The following is a 20853-nucleotide window of genomic DNA, read 5'->3' as shown; positions in this document are numbered from 1 at the left end:
TAAGCCCACCACGTCTCTCAATTTGTCTTCAGTATGCCTGTGACTCTGCTGGGTCTCCCTGAGAATGCGATCTTTGCAACCCAGGAAGAATTTCTCCTGGAAATTGTTTCTCAGGGAAACTTAAACGCCCTTGTTCATGTTATATGTGAACTGAGAAGCTGCAAGAAGACAAAATACCTGCCATTCCCCATCCCACTTTGGGCAAAGCAAGGCTAACAGTTTCTGCTCATCTTTTCATCAAAGATTAACACACAGAGTGCTGAGTCTGCAGATATTACAGTGCAGAATGGTGTGCCTTGTGTTTTCTTCTCTCCAAAGAATGAAATACAGTCATAGGATGAGAATCCCTCAAACATCTACTGTGTCATTTGAGCCAGCTGTCCTTGGCTTCTTTATAGCCAATGAAGGGAGCTAAGCATTTCAGAAAGCAAAGATATCTTGTTGTTAATTAACTTGTTGTTAATATCTACTCTCGAAGGACAGCAGTTGAGAGTTCATTTGTCTTCAGTGTTAAGGATTCCAGATACTAATTGCAGAATCACAGAATCACAGAATCATAGTGGTTGGAAGGGACCTCTGGAGATCAAGTCCAACTCCCTGCTAAAGTAGGTTGCCCATAGTAGTTTACATAGGGAAGTGTCCAGGTGGATCTTGAATATCTACATATAAGGAGAATCCACAAGATCTCTTGGCAGTTTGTTCCAGTGTCTTGTCGTCCTCAAAGTAAAGAAGGTTTTTCTCATGCTCATATGGAACTTCCTGTTTTCCAGTTTGTGCCCATTCCCCCTTGTTCTGGTCTCTGGGCACCACCAAAAAGAGCCTGGCTCATCCACTCTACATCTGTTCATTAAATATTTATAAGCTTTGATAAAATCCCCTGTCTTTTCTAGTCTGAACAGCCCCAGGTCTCTCAGCCTCTCCTTGTACAGGAGATGCTCCAGGCTTCTCATCTTCTTTGTGGCCCCCCATTGGACTCTCTGTAGAAGATCTCTGTTTTTCTTGAACTGGGGAACCCAGAATTGGACCAGATGTATTCCAGATGTGGCCTTACAAGGGTAGAGTAGAGGGGGAGGATCACCTCCCTTGACCTGCTGGCCATGCTCTTTTTAATGAACCCCAGGATACCATTGGCCTTCCTGGCCACAAGGGCACACTGCTAGATCGTGGCCAACCTGTGGTCCACCAGGACACTCAGGTCCTTCTCCTCAAAGTTCCTCTCCAGCAGGTCAGCCCTAACCTGTACTGATGCATGTGGTTATTCCTCCCCAGGTGTAGAATTCTACACTTGCTCTTGTTAAACCTCATCCAGTTCCTCTCTGCCCAACTATCAGTTTATGCAGGTCCCATTGAATGGCAGCACAGCCTTCCAGTGCGTCAGCCACTCTTCCCAGTTTTGTATCATCAGCAAACTTGCTGGGGATGGATTCTCTTCCTTCGCCCAGGCCATTGATGAAGATGTTGAACAAGACTGGACCCAGCACTGACCCCTGGGGAACACCTCTAGTTACAGACCTCCTGCCAGACTCTCCGCTGATGATCACAACTCTCTGACTTCTGCCAGTCAGTCAGTTCTTAACCCACCCCAATGTCCATTCATGTATCCCACTCTTTCTAAGCTTCTCTATGAGGATGTTATGGGAGATAGTGTCAAAAGCCTTACTGAAGTCAAGGCGCACAACATTCATTGCTCTCCCCTCATCTATCCAGCCTGTCATGTCATCATGGAAGTCTACCACATTGGTCAAGCACATCTTCTTCTTGGTGAACCCATGTTAACTGCTTCTGATAATTTTATTTTCTTGATCTCAGACATGAATTTCTATCTTGGATCCTATGGATTTCATCTTCAGTGCATATTTTTCTATTGGAAAATGTTGTTTCATGTAATTGTTTTAAGCATCTTTAGTCATGCAAGTGAGAGAGATTAGCAAACATGCGAGAAGGCAGGAGAGCCATTAAGATGTCCAAGAATTGGAGTACATGGCATATGGAGAGGATTTAGGGAACCCAACTTACTTGATTCTGTGATTCTGTTTTTGTGCTTTCTGCCCTAAAAAAATAGAATGTTTTCTGTTCTGGTGAAATTCATCCATTGCCATGTACAAAAGTTATTTGCCTTTTATGAATTACAGTAAATGTAAATCTTAATTATTAAGTCCTTGGAAAATACTATTATCTCTGCTTACTGTTCATTTCTAACAGTACTAATGAATACAAACTTCAAGATCACATTACTGTATGAAAAAATATATATTCCTAGAGCAAAAAACAAAAGTTCTGTGAGGAAGGGTGTCAGTACAAACCTCACTTGATATAACTGCAAGGAATGGGATGCTTACATACTCACAGAGCTATTGCTACTACTCACATAAGAAGGAGCGGAGGTCCTGGATCAGGAAGTCCTAGGTCAACACAATAGGCTCTAAGTTGTGAAGAAAAAATAAATAAAATAAGGCATCCAAGTGTTTTTTTTTTTTTCAGGACAAGCTAGAGGCCATACTCTTTATCCTTCCTGTGAACATCTGTTAGATAAAATAATTGAGTTTGATATGGCAAGAGGATGTGAGTTTATTCTGCCTTTCCAAGTATGAAGGGTTTCTTCAGAATACAGCCAGACCTCATCTGGAGGTATCAGGAGGACTGCAGTGCTGCAGAATCACAGGTAAATATAATAATTTTGGAAATATTGTCAAGTGCCAGGCTTTATCTGTGCTATAAAAACCTCTCATGCCAGGCCAGATGTAAGGATAGTAAAATTTCTTTGAGTGTCATCAGTTGGTAATTAATTAGAAACATTTTATGAAAAAAATACTTGTAATAGCAAACAGAAATAAATTCAGGAGAACATAATCAATCACCTTTAAAAGTACCCAAAGGTATTTTTGCTTCCAACACTGCTCACTGAGTGTTGGATTATGCAGTATGTTCTTCTTCAAAGGAAGATACGTGACTGCACTGCAGCCTCCTCGGTTATTCCCTCGCACTGCCCTTGGCTGGGTGAGTAAATGAGAGGCTGGAGAGCGTGAAGATCTGTATTGCTTCAGACAGTGATACTAAAGAGGCTGTCATATGCAATTTAGTCTCCTCTTAAAGAATTTTACTTAATTCACTGCTAATTAACACAAATTTTTGATTAGTCACATGGATAGCAAGGGAAAAAAGGGGAGAAAACCACAACCGATTGCACAAAAAGCTAGGGAAACATCTCTCCCAAGCTGCAGACCCCCAGGTATGTCCTTGCCACTGTGTGGGTGGCCCATGGCTGTAGTCCCTCAGCGGTGTCTATACTCAGAGTGCACCCGCAGCTGCAGTTCCTTCAGTGGGATCTTCTCTGGCACAGAGTGCCTCTTTCCAGGAGCATCTTCACTGATATCCCCAACAATGTCTTCATCTACATTTCTTCATGCATCTCTTCACATGTTGCTTAACCCTTGCAGCTAACACTTCTCCTTCAATATGTTTGAGCCCAATGTTTTGGCAGTCAGTGGGTGGTTTGTAGCATTTTTGGAACTGAATGGAACAGCTGTGAGCAGTGCAGGGCAGCCTCTGACCTCCTCACCCCCAAACCTCCATGCCACCAGAACCCTGCAATTTATGAGCAATTGAGTGGCCTCATTTCCTTGCATACCGTCTTGTTCCCTTAGATACTGTATTAGTTGCAGGACGATTCCTTAGGAGCTCCTCTTGCTCCTCCTGAAATCCTGTTTTTTTTTTCCAATTTCTATCATGACAAGAAAGCTTTCCACTATCTTCTGCAAAAATTGCACTATATACTGTCTTAAATAGCTGAGTAGCCGATACGTAAGACTAACACAGAATCACTTGCCACAGCTTACCACAGCTTTAACTGCCCTCAAGAGTGCTGTGCTGCTTCTGAAGAAAATTTCTGAAGACGCATTGCTCTGGTAAGTAAGCTAGTACCTCTGATGCCAGCACCTCTATCCTTCAGGCTGGGCTTAGTGAAACCCTCCCTGAGCTGCTGTGGTTGGTGTTGTCATGTTGTGCTGGGCTCTGATAAGCCCAACTTACACTGTCCCAGATCTGCCTGGTAAATCCTTAAAGGAAATTGCTTTTTATTGTTTTCTTGACTCGTACTGTAAGTATCTCTTCCTTGAGAATTGCAGCCTCAATAGCTGTATTATTCCAACCCAGAAGATGCTATGTTGAATTATTATTATTAGTCTTTCTGTTGAGAAGATAGTAGAATTAACTTGCAGAATGCATAGTCCTTTATAGAGTAGACTATAGACCTGTGCATTTTTACTGACTGTGCAACTATGGTTGCAATGTATGTTTCAACTTTAGGGAAGAAAAGTAAACCCATTAATGCTCTTCGACTATTTTGGCCATAAGAGCTGGGGTGTTCACTCTCCATCTAGAGTCATTGACCTGACTAGATCACCACTAACCATAGTGGGAGATTAGACACCTGACTGACCCACAGCCCCCAACATTTATGTTAAAAGGATGGTGGGATTCTTTTGTTTATTTATATCACTACAGTGGTGCCTCAGATGGCAGTTATCCCACCAGTCTCTGTTACAGGGCTGACATCTACAGATTCTGTGCCAAATTTGCCACTCCCATACATTTGTCTTAGACTTAGAAGAGTGCATGTTCAGTTGCCTGTATTTAGGCAATAGATTTGGCCTAACTCCTTGAAAAGTATTTTTTCCCAGATCCCTCCTACTCCTCTCCTTCTTGAAGAGGAATTGCATGATAGTCACTGCTTAAAGGGCAGTGCTACTGAGCTGCAGCTGCAGGGGCATGGCATCAAAGACCACAATCACCTTTTTGCTTTCTGTCTTCTCTGCAATTTCCATAATTCGCATGAACTCAGGCATTAATCTTTGTCCAACCAGAAAGCAGTGACTATCCATCTGATTGTGTGGCTGAGCTCCAAACCCTACAGCACACAGAGTCTGACATTTCTTGCTCTGCATACAGTTGCTGTGATGCTCTTTAGTACGATAATTTTTGAAGATATGGCTGCTACGTATCAGGCTTACTTGGAGTTGAATGACTATATAGCAGCTAATGTGAGCAAAGCTGGACCACAGCTTGACTGGGGTCTCAAATAAAAGTCAGAGCAGGGCAGACGTGTACAGTATTAGAACAGAATCAGATCAGAATGGCTGATATAACTTGGTGAAAAGGTATTATCATTTTAAGGAAAAACAGTCACTGAGGTAATCTTAAATACCTTAAATATCAGACTGGTAGTGTTAAACAAAACAACTATGAATCATAGTTCTGTACACAAGTTTTCATAACAGCGTAGAAAAGCTCAATTCTGGGACCAATGTTACCCATAAGAACAATCTGGAAATGTATAAAAGTCTTTGCTTGCATAATTAATGGTTCAGTGACACAGAACTGTTGTTTAAATGGCAAATAATTATAGAAGCTAGTTGATTATACAGAGCAGGCTGAAGCATGTGGTAAGCCAGGACCATTTGAGAAGGATGAACTTTTTAAAATACATGCAGTTGTATATCTCAAAGAATCATAGAATCATAGAATTAGCTAGGTTGGAAAAGACCACCTACCACCAATAACCCCACTAGACCATGTCTCTCAATGCTATATCTAAATGTTTCTTGAACACCTCCAGGGACAGTGACTCAACCACCTCCCTGGGCAGCCCATTCCAGTGCCCAACCACTCTTTCAGAAAAGTAGTATTTCCTAATGTCCAGCCTAAATCTCCCCTGGCGCAACTTGAGGCCATTCCCCCTCGTCCTGTCACTAGTTACAAGAGGGAAGAGGCCGACCCCCAGCTCACTACAACCTCCCTTCAGGTAGTTATAGAGAGTGATAAGATCCCCCCTGAGCCTCCTCTTCTCCAGATTGAACAATCCCAGCTTCCTCAGCCGCTCCTCATAAGGCCTGTGCTCCAGACCCCTCACCAGCTTCGTCATCGTCCTCTGAACAAGCTCCAGGGCCTCAATGTTTTTCTTGCAGTGAGGGGCCCAAAACTGGACACAGTACTCGAGGTGCGGCCTCACCAGGGCTGAGTACAGAGGGACAATGACTTCCCTACTCCAACTGGCAACACTGTTCCTGATACAAGCCAGGATGCCATTGGCCTTCTTGGCCACCTGGGCACACTGCTGGCTCATGCTCAGCCAAGCATCGACCAATACCCCCAGGTCCATTTCCTCCACACAACCATCCAGCCACTCTGCCCCAAGCCCATAGCGTTGCCTGGGGTTGTTGCGGCCAAAGTGCAGGACCCGGCACTTGGTCTTGTTGAACCTCATCCCACTGGCTTCAGCCCAGAGATCCAGCCTGTCCAGATCCTTTTAACATAAGTTCACATTCCAGAAGTGAACATGCATTTCTTTCACAGGGTTTAGGAACTGGGACGGTTCTGCGTCCCAGTAAACAGAACTCAGGAATAGTGTAGCAGATAATTATTAAATAAGTGATTTAAGTGTGATGGTAGGAGCTTGATCTGAATCTCAGAAGCAGTCTTTGGCTCCACAAGACTGGCAACACCAAGTGGTAATGATGATACCGCCAAGTGGCAAAGATGATATTCCCACCTTCACTAAGACTCACTGAAATCTTCACAGTTCAGAAAGGGATGTTAGAAAGTTGCCAAGCATTTAGAAAAACTACAGAATCTATTTGAGATTTGGGATCCAAAGTTTACAGGAACAAAATAAAAGTTCAGGAGTTCTATTTATCTAGTAACCGAAAGATGGCTAAAAATTATCACAGAAAACAAAACCAAAAAACTGTCTATCTGGACATCTTTAGATCACTCTGATCTTCAGTCTGATCTTGAACCAGTCTGCATCTCTCTCTGATAGAGGAGCTGCAGTCAGTGTGGTCAAAATCAATTCCTCCCGCTATTATTAAAAGAAAACAAAACAAAACAAAAAGAAAAATCAGTTCACATAGGGAGGAAACGAAAAGTCTGTGAGATATTAAACCCCAAACCCACCCAGTGCCTGCCTGGAGGAGCCCTGGGGCCTGTAAGCTTGGCAGGCCCCATTGCAGCACCCTACCCTGGGCTTTGCCAGCAGCCATTGATGAGGAGGGAGTTAATTTATTAGCATTAATTTATCACTTCCAGTATTCTTTTTTTATTTCACAGTGCCCCTCCCCCCCAATCCCTTTTTTTTATTCCTAAAATCATATTTTTAATCCAGAAGGGATGTTTCATCATAGTGACCACAATATGGAAATCAGAAGGCTTCAACAGTATTACTCCAAAACACTTTCTGAGGGGATTTAGCATCTGCAAACAAATTACTCATCGCATACTCCTTAGGAAGAAATAAATTTTCCTCTAAATTGCCTGAGAAGGTGTTTTTTTTCTTTTTATTTTCTCTCTCTTGTTTGCACTGGATTTTGAGACGGAGTTGTTTTTGACATTAGATCACTGCTTTGACGTGGTTTCTTCACAGAAGATTAATTTCAGGGGGCAACAGAGTTTATCATGTGGGGGAGAATTACTCATCACTTACAGGAACTAAGGAAGAACAAAAAACTTCAAATTGTCCAAAGCACTCAATAGGAGCTCTGACTTTGAATGCCTTAGGTAACACAAATGCTCTGGCATGTTCCCACACATGGATAGGAAAGATAACAGCTACACTCTTGACAGCATAGGAGCTTTCAGCTAGGTCCTCACATTAGAATCTGTGTCAGAGTGATAGGACAAATGGCATCTCAAGATTTATTATAGGGAAAACTGTTGTGTCAGGTGTTACTGCTGCCTCCCACAGAACTACTGTGCTACCTGCTGTGTAAGCGCTCACAAAGACTCTGCTGCAGTCTAATTTTCCTCAACAGCAAAATCCAGCTACTGCATTTTGTTCACAGTTTTGAATCAAGTCAAATGCGTATTTATCACTGAATTTCATGTCTAGGCCCCATTGAAAAATTCAGTGTTAACAACGGTTTTCAGGATCTGGGAGAAGATCAACAACCCATTTAGCAGGCAATCATTGGTAAGCACTTAAAGGCTTGCAGATAAGCAATACTGAGTTACTCATTCGTTCCATGATCACCCTAGGGAAATTTTACAAAATCCAAGCTGTGTATTTTAAGTAATGGCCATGTAATTGACTGTAACCAAGTCAAAGTGCCTTATAAAGTTATCATGTCCCAGTTGACCTGTCTATGAGCATGCCGTCATCAACCCCCTGTGAAATAATGCACAATAACTTAAAACTCTTGTGAACGTGCAGTTGCAAACCTAGCATATGATCGACAGCACTGAAATAATTTACATTGATTTACTCATCTCAAAGGTTACCTAATCCCAACAATGTCTCCCACAAAGCTCTGTTCTGTCAGCAAGATCCATCAGTGATGGTGTTTCCTCCTGTTGATTTAGGGCTGTTCTAAATTCTCCCTCTCATCTTGGAGTCAGTCAAAGGCTGAAGACATAGAAAATGTACTCCTCGACCTTTTAACTTGATTTGCCAGGAAAGGTGCAAATCATTGAGCTGTGCTTAAGTTTTTCTCTGCCATATTTTCTGACCTCCTGCCCAGAGCACTGAATGACCTGACAGGCAAACAGCAACTCTCCACCAGCCTGCAAGCAGCATGGCAAAAACTGTCAGTTCTGTCCAGAACTGAGACATCTTCACGCTTACTTGGGTCTTTTGTTTGTTCCCATCTCAGTACACTTTTCTCCTTTTTACTGAAAGGTTGGACCTTGGATCAGTCCCTACTTGAATTCTTGCCCTCTTTCTAACCTTTGCTTTCTTGTCTGGTTGAAGACACAGAGAACATATAAACAAAAATGTGGAATGAGATGAAGGGATAGAATATCCCAGGAAAACTCTATTGAGACTAAATGAAAAGGCAGCCTTAATCATCTTCAGATCATATCATAAAACCATAAAATGGCTTGGGTTGCAAAGGACTTTAAGGTTCATCCAGCCATGGGCTGGTTGCCCCCACCAGCTCAGGCTGCCCAGGGCCCCATCCAACCTGGCCTTGGGCACCTCCAGGGATGGGGCACCACAGCTCTCTGGGCAGCCTGTGCCAGGGCCTCACCACTCAGAGTAAAAAATTTCTGCCTAACACCTAACTTAAACCTCCCTTTTTTTAGTTTATAACCATTTCTCCTTGTCCTATCACTATAACAAAAACAAGGTTTAAGGAGGAAATGATAGTAGTCTGAAGGAGCTCTACAGCAGCTTATTCAGGTGAGGATCCTGGTCATGATTGGGTGAGTCATAGTGGTAGGACCACTTTGTACAAACCACAGCAGTGATGATGGCATTGTTGTGGTCGCAGGGCAAGGAGGCTCACCAGCCCACTGCCTGCATGTGCCCTTCACATTCAGTGCCTGGATCCCTCCCATACACACTCCATCTGTGCAGCATTCCCCCCAAACAAGTAATCTCCTCCCCACCACCACTCCCCACTGCTTTTCATTTCTGCTCCTCACACCCTGGTTGTTCTCCTTGTCCTCAGACTGGGCTCATAGTGTCAATTACAGCAGGATCCCAGGACACCTGCTTTTGTTGTACAAACTGCTTTCAAAGCTAAGCTTCTTTGATTGCCTACGACAGAGAGGAGCCAATTCCCTGAGAGCCGCTGTTCTGAACATGATAAGATGGTGCTGTCAGGAGCCAGCATGAATGCAGTGACTGTGATAAGCAGAGTTATTCCTCCTCCCTGTGCTCTTTCTATCTGAGGAGATTGCATGGCTTGTTTTTCTAGGCGTATGTATTTCATTGATTCTTGAAGCACATGCATCTGTCCTGTAAACACAGTGTAAGCAACAGCTAGGTAGCTCTGTAGTGGAGTTAGCTATGAAACTGCCTCCAAATCTACAGTTTCATTTCGTCTTTTCAACTTTTGCCCTCTCTCAGTTTCTGACTACAACATAAAAACTGCTCTTCAGAGAAGCTATTTTGTGTGTTGTTTTTTCTTTCTCTGAAAGCAGATTAGAAGTTATAAGACACTATTCTGTGCCCACAGAAAACTACACCATACTGGGCTCTGAGCACCTTGATCTAGCGGTAGGAGATCCTGTTCTTTGAAGGGGATTTGGACTAGATGGTCTTTAAGGGTTCCTTCCAACTGAAACGATTCCATGTTTCTAAAGTGCATTACTACCAGTAAATAGGCAGCATTCAGAAACATAATTTGTGAATTAGGTCAGAATTGAACTAAATACCACATTTGAGAAAAGAAGCATGGTAGAAGTATTTGTGATGGTCATAACAGAAATGCAAGAAACTGGATGCCAGACGTCAATGAACTTTATAGCTGTATCATTAGTGATTTCTCCTAGCCCAAAACTCATGAACATTTTGTCTATTTAGGCTTTATATTTTCTCTGTTAAAATGGACAATTAGTGAGATCCCTTATTAGTGACTGACTTCCTAATTTCCCTCTTTGGATCACTAGAGTTTTGAGATGGAAAATATATTAATATTCAGGAAAAAAAAAAAGATAACTTATTTGAAACAGCAGATACAGTATAATCTTTATTGGAAGGAGGAATTTCTTATAAGCTGCCAAATACTGCTGAGACAAATAGAAATTCTGATGACAGATGCTGATCACAAAGAAAACCTCATTTATTATCTCAATGTGTCATTTTGGTGCTCTTAACATTTTTTTAATCATCATCAGGCAAGAAAAGAATCCAAAATAACTGAGCAGCTGCTTGGCTGTGTTTCACTGGGTGCAGAAAGGAAATCTTTGCTTCTGCTCTAACTCCCTGGATAAATACTTACTTTCATGGGTTTTATTTCATTCTAATCCTCCCGGTGTGTATGTGAAAGCAATTTTGTGTATAAATACACAGAGCAGCTGTTGCCATATTGGATAATAGGCCTGTAATTACTTCTCTGATTTAAAGTCCTATAGTTTATTCTACGACTGTTGTGATGCATTTTTATTAATATTGCAATAATTTTGCTGCCCTTTTGCTAAGTTACATACTATTGTCTCCCAAAATAAATTGGGTACTTACAGTATAAGGGATAGTTAGAATTCTGTTCAGTATGGAAATACTTAACTCTCAATGAACCAAATCAATCTACAGCAGGAATTTAGGAACTTGGTTACACTAGAAGTCTGTAGTTAAACTGGGAACAGAATCCAGCACTGACAAGTCCACTACTGTCAAACATGCTAAAATAAAATAAAATTCATAAATTGAGATTTTTCTTACTCACCTAACCCCCCAAAACCCAACTATTTTTGAATATTCAGTATGTTACACAATATTGCAATGAGAAAAAAAGACTAAAGTAATGGAGTAAGCCTTGAATCCATTTAGGCCTGTATTGCCTGCAGCTTTCCCTAGGTTTTCCCTAGGGCCATCACAGCTCAGATCCAAGGTCCACCTGGCTGAGAAGAGAGATTGCAAATGTAGTCATGGTCTAGCCATTGGCAGCTCAAAAGCTGTGTGAGAACTTGGAATACCTATGGAAACCCAAGTGCATGGATACCTGCTCCCCTTCTGAAGCCAGACCATGAGTCTAATATATAGTGATCACTGCCTGCTGTGGCCAGAGCACAGGTCTCTCCAATAGAAATAATCTCTGTCCAACATCTGCAAAATAATGATAAATCTTGGAGTGGGAAGTTGTGGCTGTGGGAAGAAAAACCCTCAGTGGTGATAAATGGATGGCCAGGGAAGGGCAGCAACAGAATGAGCATGTGTGACATTTCCTGCTAATACTTTCATCCTTCAGCTACATTCATCTCAGGAGATGTCCATAGCTGGATGTGTATTTGTGCATTTGGTAGCCTTCCATAGATTTATCTTTCACATACTTCCCTGGTGTATGAATACTTGTGTCATTTACTTCATGTTATCTCAAACTCATCTAATTCACTCAATTTATCCTCCTGAGCTAAATATTTCTAGTGCATGAAAGTTTGGAAGACCTTACCTTTTGCTTCTTGGCATAATAAAGTATTAAGAGGAACATAGATCAAAACTGAAGTTGCTTTGTGCCACTTTATTGAAACTGTAAAAACCGAAGCACGTGGTACAACTACTGGGGCTGGTAAAACCATTTAACTGTGGCTTCAAAAAAATTAAGCCTCTTGAAGTGAATTGTCATGATACCAGATATGAGCTTTTACTCCCTGTAAATACATTTACTGGTGGTCCAGGACTGTCCTATCATGAACTGATATATTAAGTTTCTAGACTACCCGGGACTTAGCCAAGAGTTATAAAAGATAAAAAATTCTTGCATTTCTAACTGATGAGCTTATTGCTGTAGTTAATTATTGTGCCAGGGGAATGACAGGCAGCAACTGCGAAGCCAACTTTCCTAACTAGACCCAGGAAACCACAGGCTGGTAAGACTGACCCCTGCACTAAGAAAGTAACCAGATACTATGACAGAGAACAGAATTGGTCCACATGTAAATAAACATATATATCAGAAGAGAGCTAGCATTGGTTTGGTGGATAAAAGTAATCACCACAAGCCTACTCAAGTTCTTTGGAGACAACACTAAGGATGTTGTGATGGGTGTCTGGTCAATATGGTTTACCTGGAAATTAGGAAGCTTTCAATATGGTCTCGCAACAGAAGCTCACCAACAAAATTAAGCTGATGGGTAAAGGCAGAAATCTATCTGGGGAAAAATGTTTAAACATCAGAGAAAAAAAAAGTTTAGAAGAGATAATGAGTTTTAATGTTACAGAGAAGATACATAAACAATTTCCAAATGATCTGTGCTAGACTCTGAGCAGTTCTGCATATTCATAAATTATTCACAGATGTGTTGTACCACAGTTTGCAAATAATATGAAATTTTTCAGGATAGTCAAAATTGAAGCTGATGGCAAACAGTTGCAAAAGGTTGTCAAAATTCTCAAAAGCTGCATGGTAAAATGTCAGATGAAGTTTTATGTTGATAAATGTCAGGTACTGCACATCACAGAAAATAGCTGTAACTATATCTAATTATGTAATTTTATTCAGACAAGCAATAGAGGAATCATCACAACCAATTATTGTTAAAAAGATGTTTCCTCTGGAAATATTAACTTAATACTTGGAAGTTGTCCAAAAGAAAACTTGTTAGGAATTATAAGGAAAGCAATTAAAAATATAAGCAAAAACATAATTTTACTTCTATCCAAATTCACAGTGCACACTTATCTTTATTTCTGTGCATTGTTATGGTTTCCCATCTCACACTGGACATATCTGAACTGTAGAAGTTGCAGGAATGAACAGCAATAATGGCATTCTTCCACACAGTAAGATACTGTACTTTAAGATAATTTGTCTTATAAAGAAATAATAAAAGATTCTATTATAAAGATTTACAAACATCTGAAATATTTTGAGTCTATTTATAGACAACATGCCTAGGAAATGATAATTCACAGCTCTTTACACGAAATTAAAGGAACCCAATGAAATTATTAGCAAGTGGATTTGAATCAAAATGAAGGCAGTAATTTTTTTACGAATAATTAACTTGTGAAATTATTTTCCAAAGTAGTTATGAAGTCTAAAATTTAAAATAGGAACAGAATCTAATGATGTTTAAAAAGGGAACGTTTCATGAATCCCATGATGGTTATTAAATGAAATGGTTTGAATGAAAACTCTGCTTCGGGTATTTCCTTAGAGACTTCCTCAGCTCTCTCCAGTAGTAAGAATCGCTGCATACTGGGAGTTATCCTGTTTCTTGATACTTTCTCTGAGCATCTTGTACTAGCCTTCAATGTAGACAGGACATATGAGTTGTTAGTTTGATTCTGTGTTCTTATGTGCATATTTTAACATGATATGGAGCACAAAATTTGATGATCTCTTAAAATGTGAGTTGGCAGTATTAACCTAATTTCTATCAATTTCTCTTCAAGAATATCACGTGGATATATGTTTCCATCTAAGTTAGATACTGTCAAATTCCCCTTTTTAGTTCAGAAGAGAGAAAAAAGCACTTTTAGAGCATAAAGCATTCAAATTATTTTAGACATCTTCATTTGGATGAGATAAATCGCACCCCTAAATTTATATTACCTTGTATTTTCCAGTTTTCTTCCTTATTTTTTATACTGTTCGTGTAGACTAACTCATTCTAGACTGTATTTAGTACAATTGTTGTCCTGGTCCCCTAGTCTGCCACAGTACTGTTAACTCCACAGTTTCATCTCCTCCAGCACATCACAAATGTGAGCAAGCTTACCACCTGGTCAGTCTTCCGTTTTGCATGACCACAGTACTGAACAAGATTAACAGAGGAAGTGTCATTAACGTAAGCACAACTATTTCTGAAACGTTTTAGATCCATTTGCAGATACATTCCCTAAATCGCCCAGAAAGCCCATTTTCCCCTCGTGAGTCATGCAGATGTATGCATGATATTCTGTGGCAAAATGAAACATCTAGCAGAGGGGAGAGGGGACTGTGAAGGGAGGAAATAAAGAAAAGAGGCAATAAGGAGGCTCTCGAAAGTGACAAGAACAGCATCCCAAGTTGGAAGGGACCCACAAGAATCACCAAGTCCAACCCCTGGTTCCACAAACAGACAACATTCAATCTCAATGTCTGCGGGCATTGTCCAAACACTCCTTGAACTCCCTGGGGCCGTGCCCAGTGCCCTGGGCAGCCTGTTCCATGCCCAGCACCCTCTGGGGCAGACCTTTTCCCTAACCCCTACCTGCCCCTCCCCAACACAGCTCCATGCCGTTCCCTCGGGCCCTGTCCTTGTCTCCGAAGACAAAAGGAATATTTTGCAGCACTGCAACCACTTTAGTTGAGGACAAAACAAGCTGTGAAGGATCAGGATAGTATTCCAGGCAAAATATTTAGATATTCAACAGCTCTTACTTTTTTACTCCAAAATCCTTGTCCTCTGCAGTAAATTGGAAGAAAAACATTTCCTATATTAATTCTTGTGTACAACAAGTTGCAAAATAGGATCCTTGTCTTGAACATGGCCTGGAAGTGCTATCTACACCAACTCACACACATGCACACATGCACGCACATCTGGATTTGGAATTGCATATTCTTTTAGCAAACAGACTCTTCAAAATGATATGCAAGAACTATCAATGCAAAAAGTCAAGCTTAGTGGCTGAACAGGTGGGCTGTGTGCTGCCATCACCCATTTGTAGAGCTGGAAAAAGGTAAGTTTGTGTGGTCTTCAGGCTTTCTGAAGCTTTCTCGGAGACACAGTGTGGTTACAAAGGCTTTCAGCCCACAATGAGAACTGCAAAAATTGGACTTACAGTGAGACAACCTAAACACCGTCAGCGAGATGACTCTCTTTGAAACTAAAACCATCATAATAACACTTAAAACATAGTAAGGAACTTCAAAGCTCTTTGCTTATGAATTAAAAGCTCTGTATTTGTAGCTAAATGTGTAAAAAGGTCTTTCTATATTAACACCTACAGCAAATGAATGAGAGAAATTGCACTTGCTTGTTAACATACTAGTTTGGAGGCAATAAATAACATATATTCATAATTCACAGCTGTGACAAAAAAAATAAAAACTGTGAATATAATGATTCTAGCCTTTACACTGTGAGTGGCACTCTCAATTTCTAAGAACAAGTTGTACTTCTACATGGAGTGGGAGCTTCGTGCTTCATACACAGCAAATGCCAGTAAAAGTACCGATAGCTGCTGACAACCAGATCTCAGGTGACCTTTTTGAAAGTACATAGAGAAACACATACAAATGACCATTTAACAAGATGATATCTGGACATGAAATATACAGATACAAATAAATCAAGTTGAGTCTCTGAAAGGACCTTTCTGGCTTCTATGGCAATTGTACCCTTATAGAGAAGCTCAGCATGGCACCAAGCAGCTATTGCAATGAAGAACCATGATTTTGGCCCATGCCAATCACCATTTCACCAAGCAATACTCAGGTACGGAGACAGCACACACCGGGGACTTTTCTCAGTAGGTGGGGTACCCTTTTCTGAGGTCAAGTTGTGCCATGCCACATATGCTTAGAGCTGAAGAACTGGCTATTGCTGATTTTATTTATTGGAGCAGATGTAGATGTGCAACTCCTACAGAGAAGTGCAGGAAGAATTGTCTACAGTGAGCAAGCAGCTCTGGGGCTCACAAAGGTAGGGTGCCATTGCCTGTTCGTGCTGATCTGACCAATTTCTTTTCACAAAATCTGGGACAATAACTTACGGCTTTTTGTGCTGATGGAATAATTTATTGGGAATGTGGATCTCAAATACTATGTAGATATTTCTAAACAGAAGTGAAACTCTTTGGTGTAGGCTTTACTTAAGAGGAAGTGTGAATGTCTTTTAGTTTTCAAGTGCTAAAAAATATCTGCTGAGTATTTAATCTCACTGTTACAAGGGACACATATCATAATTCCTGTCCAAACACTTGTTTCAGCCACAGATGTTCTACATACTAAAACAGTTATCCTCAACCTTCATGTGGAAAGGCTGTGAGGAAAACAAAAAAAATTACATTTAGGTAGACATAATCCCATTTCCCAGCATGTCTGCTTTATCACAGGATCATAGAACGATTGAGGTTGGTTGGGACCTCTGAAGCTCATCTGGTCCAACTCCTTCTTCAGCAGGTACATCCAGAGTGGGGTGCCCAGGGTCATGGCCAGAACCTTTGGAAGATCTGCAAGGACTGAGATTTCACGGCCTCTCTGTACAACTTGTTCCAATATTCTGTCACCCACACAGTAAAGGTCTGCTTCCTGTTGTACATAAATAACCTCCTGTTTTCCAGTTTGTGTTCATTGCCTCTTGTCTTGGGCACCAGTGGAAGGAGCTTGACTTTGTCCTCCTTGCTGCCCACCTTTAGGTATTTATCAACATTGGTAAGATCTCCCCCTCTTCTCTAGGTTGAAGACTCTGAACTCTCTCAGGTTCCCCTCACAGACAAGACTCCTGTTTAAAACATTTTGTGGCCCTTCACTGGGCTCTCTCCAGTATGTCCAGCTTTCTCTTGCCCTGGAGGAGCCAGAACTGAGCACAGCACTCCAAGTGTGGCCTCACCAGCGCTGAGTAACTTGGAAGCTTCAACTCTTTCGATTTTCTGGCAACAATATGTCTAATAAAGCCTAGGACACCATTAGCCTTTTATCTTGCAAGGGCATACTGCTGGCTGCTGTTCAATTTGCTGTCCACCAGGACTCCTAGGCCTTTTTCTGCCAAACTGCCTTCCATCCGAGTGGCCTCCAGCATATATTGGTGCTTGAGTGCATGAATGAATGTGAGGACATGTGAAATGTAGCACATATATATTCTCTCACCTGGTTGCAAGAATATCTGCTAAATAGCTATTTAACATAGGAGACAAAGATATCAAAAAAGAAAAGTAATAACTTAAAAATCTAGCTACACAAGCCCTACAAAGGTATAGATAACAGGCAGTCTCATAGATCTGAACCCTCATTTATGGGCTCTTGAAGGAACTACTCAAGGCATGCCTTGTCGTGATTCAACCAGGATAGATAAGAGAGTGGGAGGAATAAGATTAGCATGGGTCTCATTTGTAAACCAAATGTCCTATGGGACATCCGAGGAGCACATGGGGTTACGTAAAATTAATTATGGAATGTTCTAATGGGACTGTGAGAATGTGCAAGATGCATTATAGAACATACAGGCGAAAGGACAAAGAAAGAGAAAGAGTTAAAGCTGGCTCAGAAATGAGCATTTACAGGAAAATTGAGAGGAGGCATAGAGAAAGCTGCTGGTATTTATGTTTATTTAGCCAAGATCTTCAGGTCCTCCCTTCTTATTAAACCCTATTTGTGACTTTATTTTCTGTATGAAACCACTTTGTAGTCTGTGAATGTGTGTAGGTATATGTATATATCTATGAACTTTAAGGTGGACTATCCCATAAGCAGGATGTGAGGTCTGAGGTCCAGCAACTGAAAATAAGACCGGAGATCATAGGTACAAACAGTTCTGGAGTCCAGCAACTGCAAGGCTTGCAGAGGGGCAGCCACTGAACAAGGTGAGAGTTTAGTGCCAGCTCCTGGAAGGAGAGATGGGGTGTGTGTGTGTGAGAGAGATAGACCATTACCAAATGCATACCCCCAGTAGTCAAATGGAGAAAAAGGATCAGGCTGTCTCTGTTGTCCACGTTTATGTCAGTGAAGTTTGTTTTTCTGTGAGTGCCAGTATTTCAGAACCTGCAACTATTGAGCAGGGTCTAGAGGAATCTCAGTGAGCTTTAGCCCAACCAACACTGGCTGTAGTGAACTACAGATGTGAAATCCCTGGATTTTCAGAGTCCCCCAGGTTTGATTCCTGTAACAGAAGGCTTATGGCATCGGTCCTTCAGGGAATGGCTAGATCCAACTCTCTTTTTTCCTGAAAACTTCTTTAATCACAGTACTGTAAAGCCCATGGACATTTCTACCACAACACTTTCTTTGGCATTTCACTTTAGGTATGCAGAAAACTGAATGAAATGAGTTGATCTGGCAGCTGTGGTGAGAAGAGAGCGTTATTTGATAGTCTGTTCCCGTATCAACACAAAACTTTAGTTTCAAATTCTTCGAGCACTTCGAGCTTTAGAAAAGTAAGAGCCACTTAAACTTGGACATAGGAAAATACCAATGTTTTCAATATCACTTTATTTCCATTGAGAATAAGCTTCATTTCCATTAGCTCTCCTCCTAAAATATTGAGACATTTCCTATCTCTTTCCTTCAACCACTCGTAATGGTGAGTAAAAGCTTTTTTCATCTCAAAAAACAAAAGTTTTGATGGAAAACATTACAATTGGCTTAAAAGTTTATGCTCCATAATGAGCTCTCCTGACAATTTTCATTCCACAGCCAAATAAGTGCTATTTACGGAGAACCATGTTACTGCTAAGAGGATAAAACTGAATTGCAATCTCACATCTGTGTCTCACATCTCACGTATGTGATAGTAGTACCAAGTGCCTTGAAACAGAAGAAATTTACTATAAACATGAAGCTTTCTTAAAAAGAAATAATTAAATAAAACAAAAACACAAACCAATGATTTATGAGGACATTTTTCCATAATGTCACTTTAAGCTTGTCCTAAAAATGTGGGTTCGCCACATCAAAGAACAAACTTCTGATTTCATTGCAGGAAGCTTAAGACTTGTGTTGTAGCATGGCGCTGCTTCTCTGAGAAAGAATGTAAGAGAGTGGATCAGGTGACAGAAAAGAAACATGTGACAGAAAAAGAAGTAAGAGAATGGATCAGGTGACAGAAAAGACACAAAAAATGACTTTCACTCAAGTGTGCCTGGCTGTTTTGTACTAAAGAAAAGGGAGTTTAGACTCTACAAGTACAGTATTAAGTCACTGTGACAGTGGCGAGTGGTTCAAGAAGGCCACTCCTCTGCATTCAACTATAGTCTGATTTGAAGCATTTGCTTTGACATTTGATTAGAAGACTCATTAGATGAAGTGAGTATCTGGAGGCAGAGGTACACTTTGATTTTTTTTCCCCTTGGCAGTACACAGTATTTTAAAATGCAAGAATGCTTGAAGAGTTCTCATCAGTGGATCCTGCTTGCTTTAAAAACAAAACAAAACAAAAGAATATTTCTTTCTCAAGATTGTTTATGAGAAGTTCATATGGAGTTTCTTGACTTACCTCACCCTCCTTCTCTGATCAGAAACAGATCGGGTTCAGCAATTGCTCATTTTTAAAAAATAAGGACTCCAAAAGAAAAATGTTCAGTAGTGAGTTAGTTTCAATATTAAGTCATGAGATGGGCATCCAGTTCCTGAACCACGAAGCATTCCTAAATTCTAGCACCAAAATAGTGCTGATCTTTTCTCCTGGGATCTGTGATCTCACCTGCTTTCCAGGGAAAAACAAGACAGAGGATTCACACCTCTAACTCCAGTAAATTCGCTTGGATAGTCACAAAAGGTTGCTCTGAGCAACCTGATCTAACTATTGATTGCTGGGAAGATAGACTACATGACCTTTAAGGGTCCCTTCCAACTCAAACAATTCTATGATTCTATGAAAATAACTTCCAGGATTCTTGGGGATCCCAAGAAAACACTGCTAGCTGAGGAGGCAGGACACATACCATTACTTTATCTCACGTAGCTACGTTACATTGCAGGGAAGTGATGACATTAACCCAGCACAAATGGTACTATTGAGGAGATGTCATTGCAATAGGGATACAAGTTTCTGTTCCCTTAGAAATGGGGACAGAAAGCATGTCTCGACCTGTTAAAAGCACCAAAAAGAAGGTCAAACACATTTGTGTTGCCTCCACTGCAAATTTAGCCCTGACAGGGAACTGGCATTGCCAACAGGTCTAGAGGAAAAAGAAAACTAGACCTTATTTTCACAGCAAAGTGCACAAATTGTAACTCTTGTTTGTGCACCAATATTCTCTCTCATGGGAATCAGAAATTACTGGAGGCTATCTAAGCATCCACTGCAGAGAAAGCAGTAAAATGTTTCAGCAAGCATAGTATCTCCAGCTGTGCCATTTTCAGAGAGGAGATTTCAATTTCTTTGGGATGACTTTGTGCATTTTCCTTGAAAATGGACATTTAGCCACATCTTATCATCACCAGAGCATGGTCAGTCAAATGGTAAATCTTGGCTGTTAGAACTGCTGAAGATCTATTAGAGAACACAGTGGAAGACAAAATAAATTTACAGCAATGGCACAATGACATTCTTGAACAGAAAAAATCTTTCTCCAGAGACCTTCAAAATGGCACTTAGTTCAAGATACAACACTACACAGATGTGCATAATGCCAGAAGTACTTGCAGCAGACAGAAAGACATAGACTTGCGTACTTTATTGCTGATTATGACTGACAAATGAAAGAACTCTCAGAATAACAGCTTAGAGACTGCCAGGATGAAATGACTTCTCCAAGAAAAAAAAAACATT

Source organism: Numida meleagris, chromosome 1, assembly GCF_002078875.1.
Source record: "Numida meleagris isolate 19003 breed g44 Domestic line chromosome 1, NumMel1.0, whole genome shotgun sequence".
NCBI lineage: Eukaryota > Metazoa > Chordata > Aves > Galliformes > Numididae > Numida > Numida meleagris.
The sequence above is the reverse complement of the archived record's forward strand: the minus strand, read 5'-3'. Positions refer to the sequence as shown.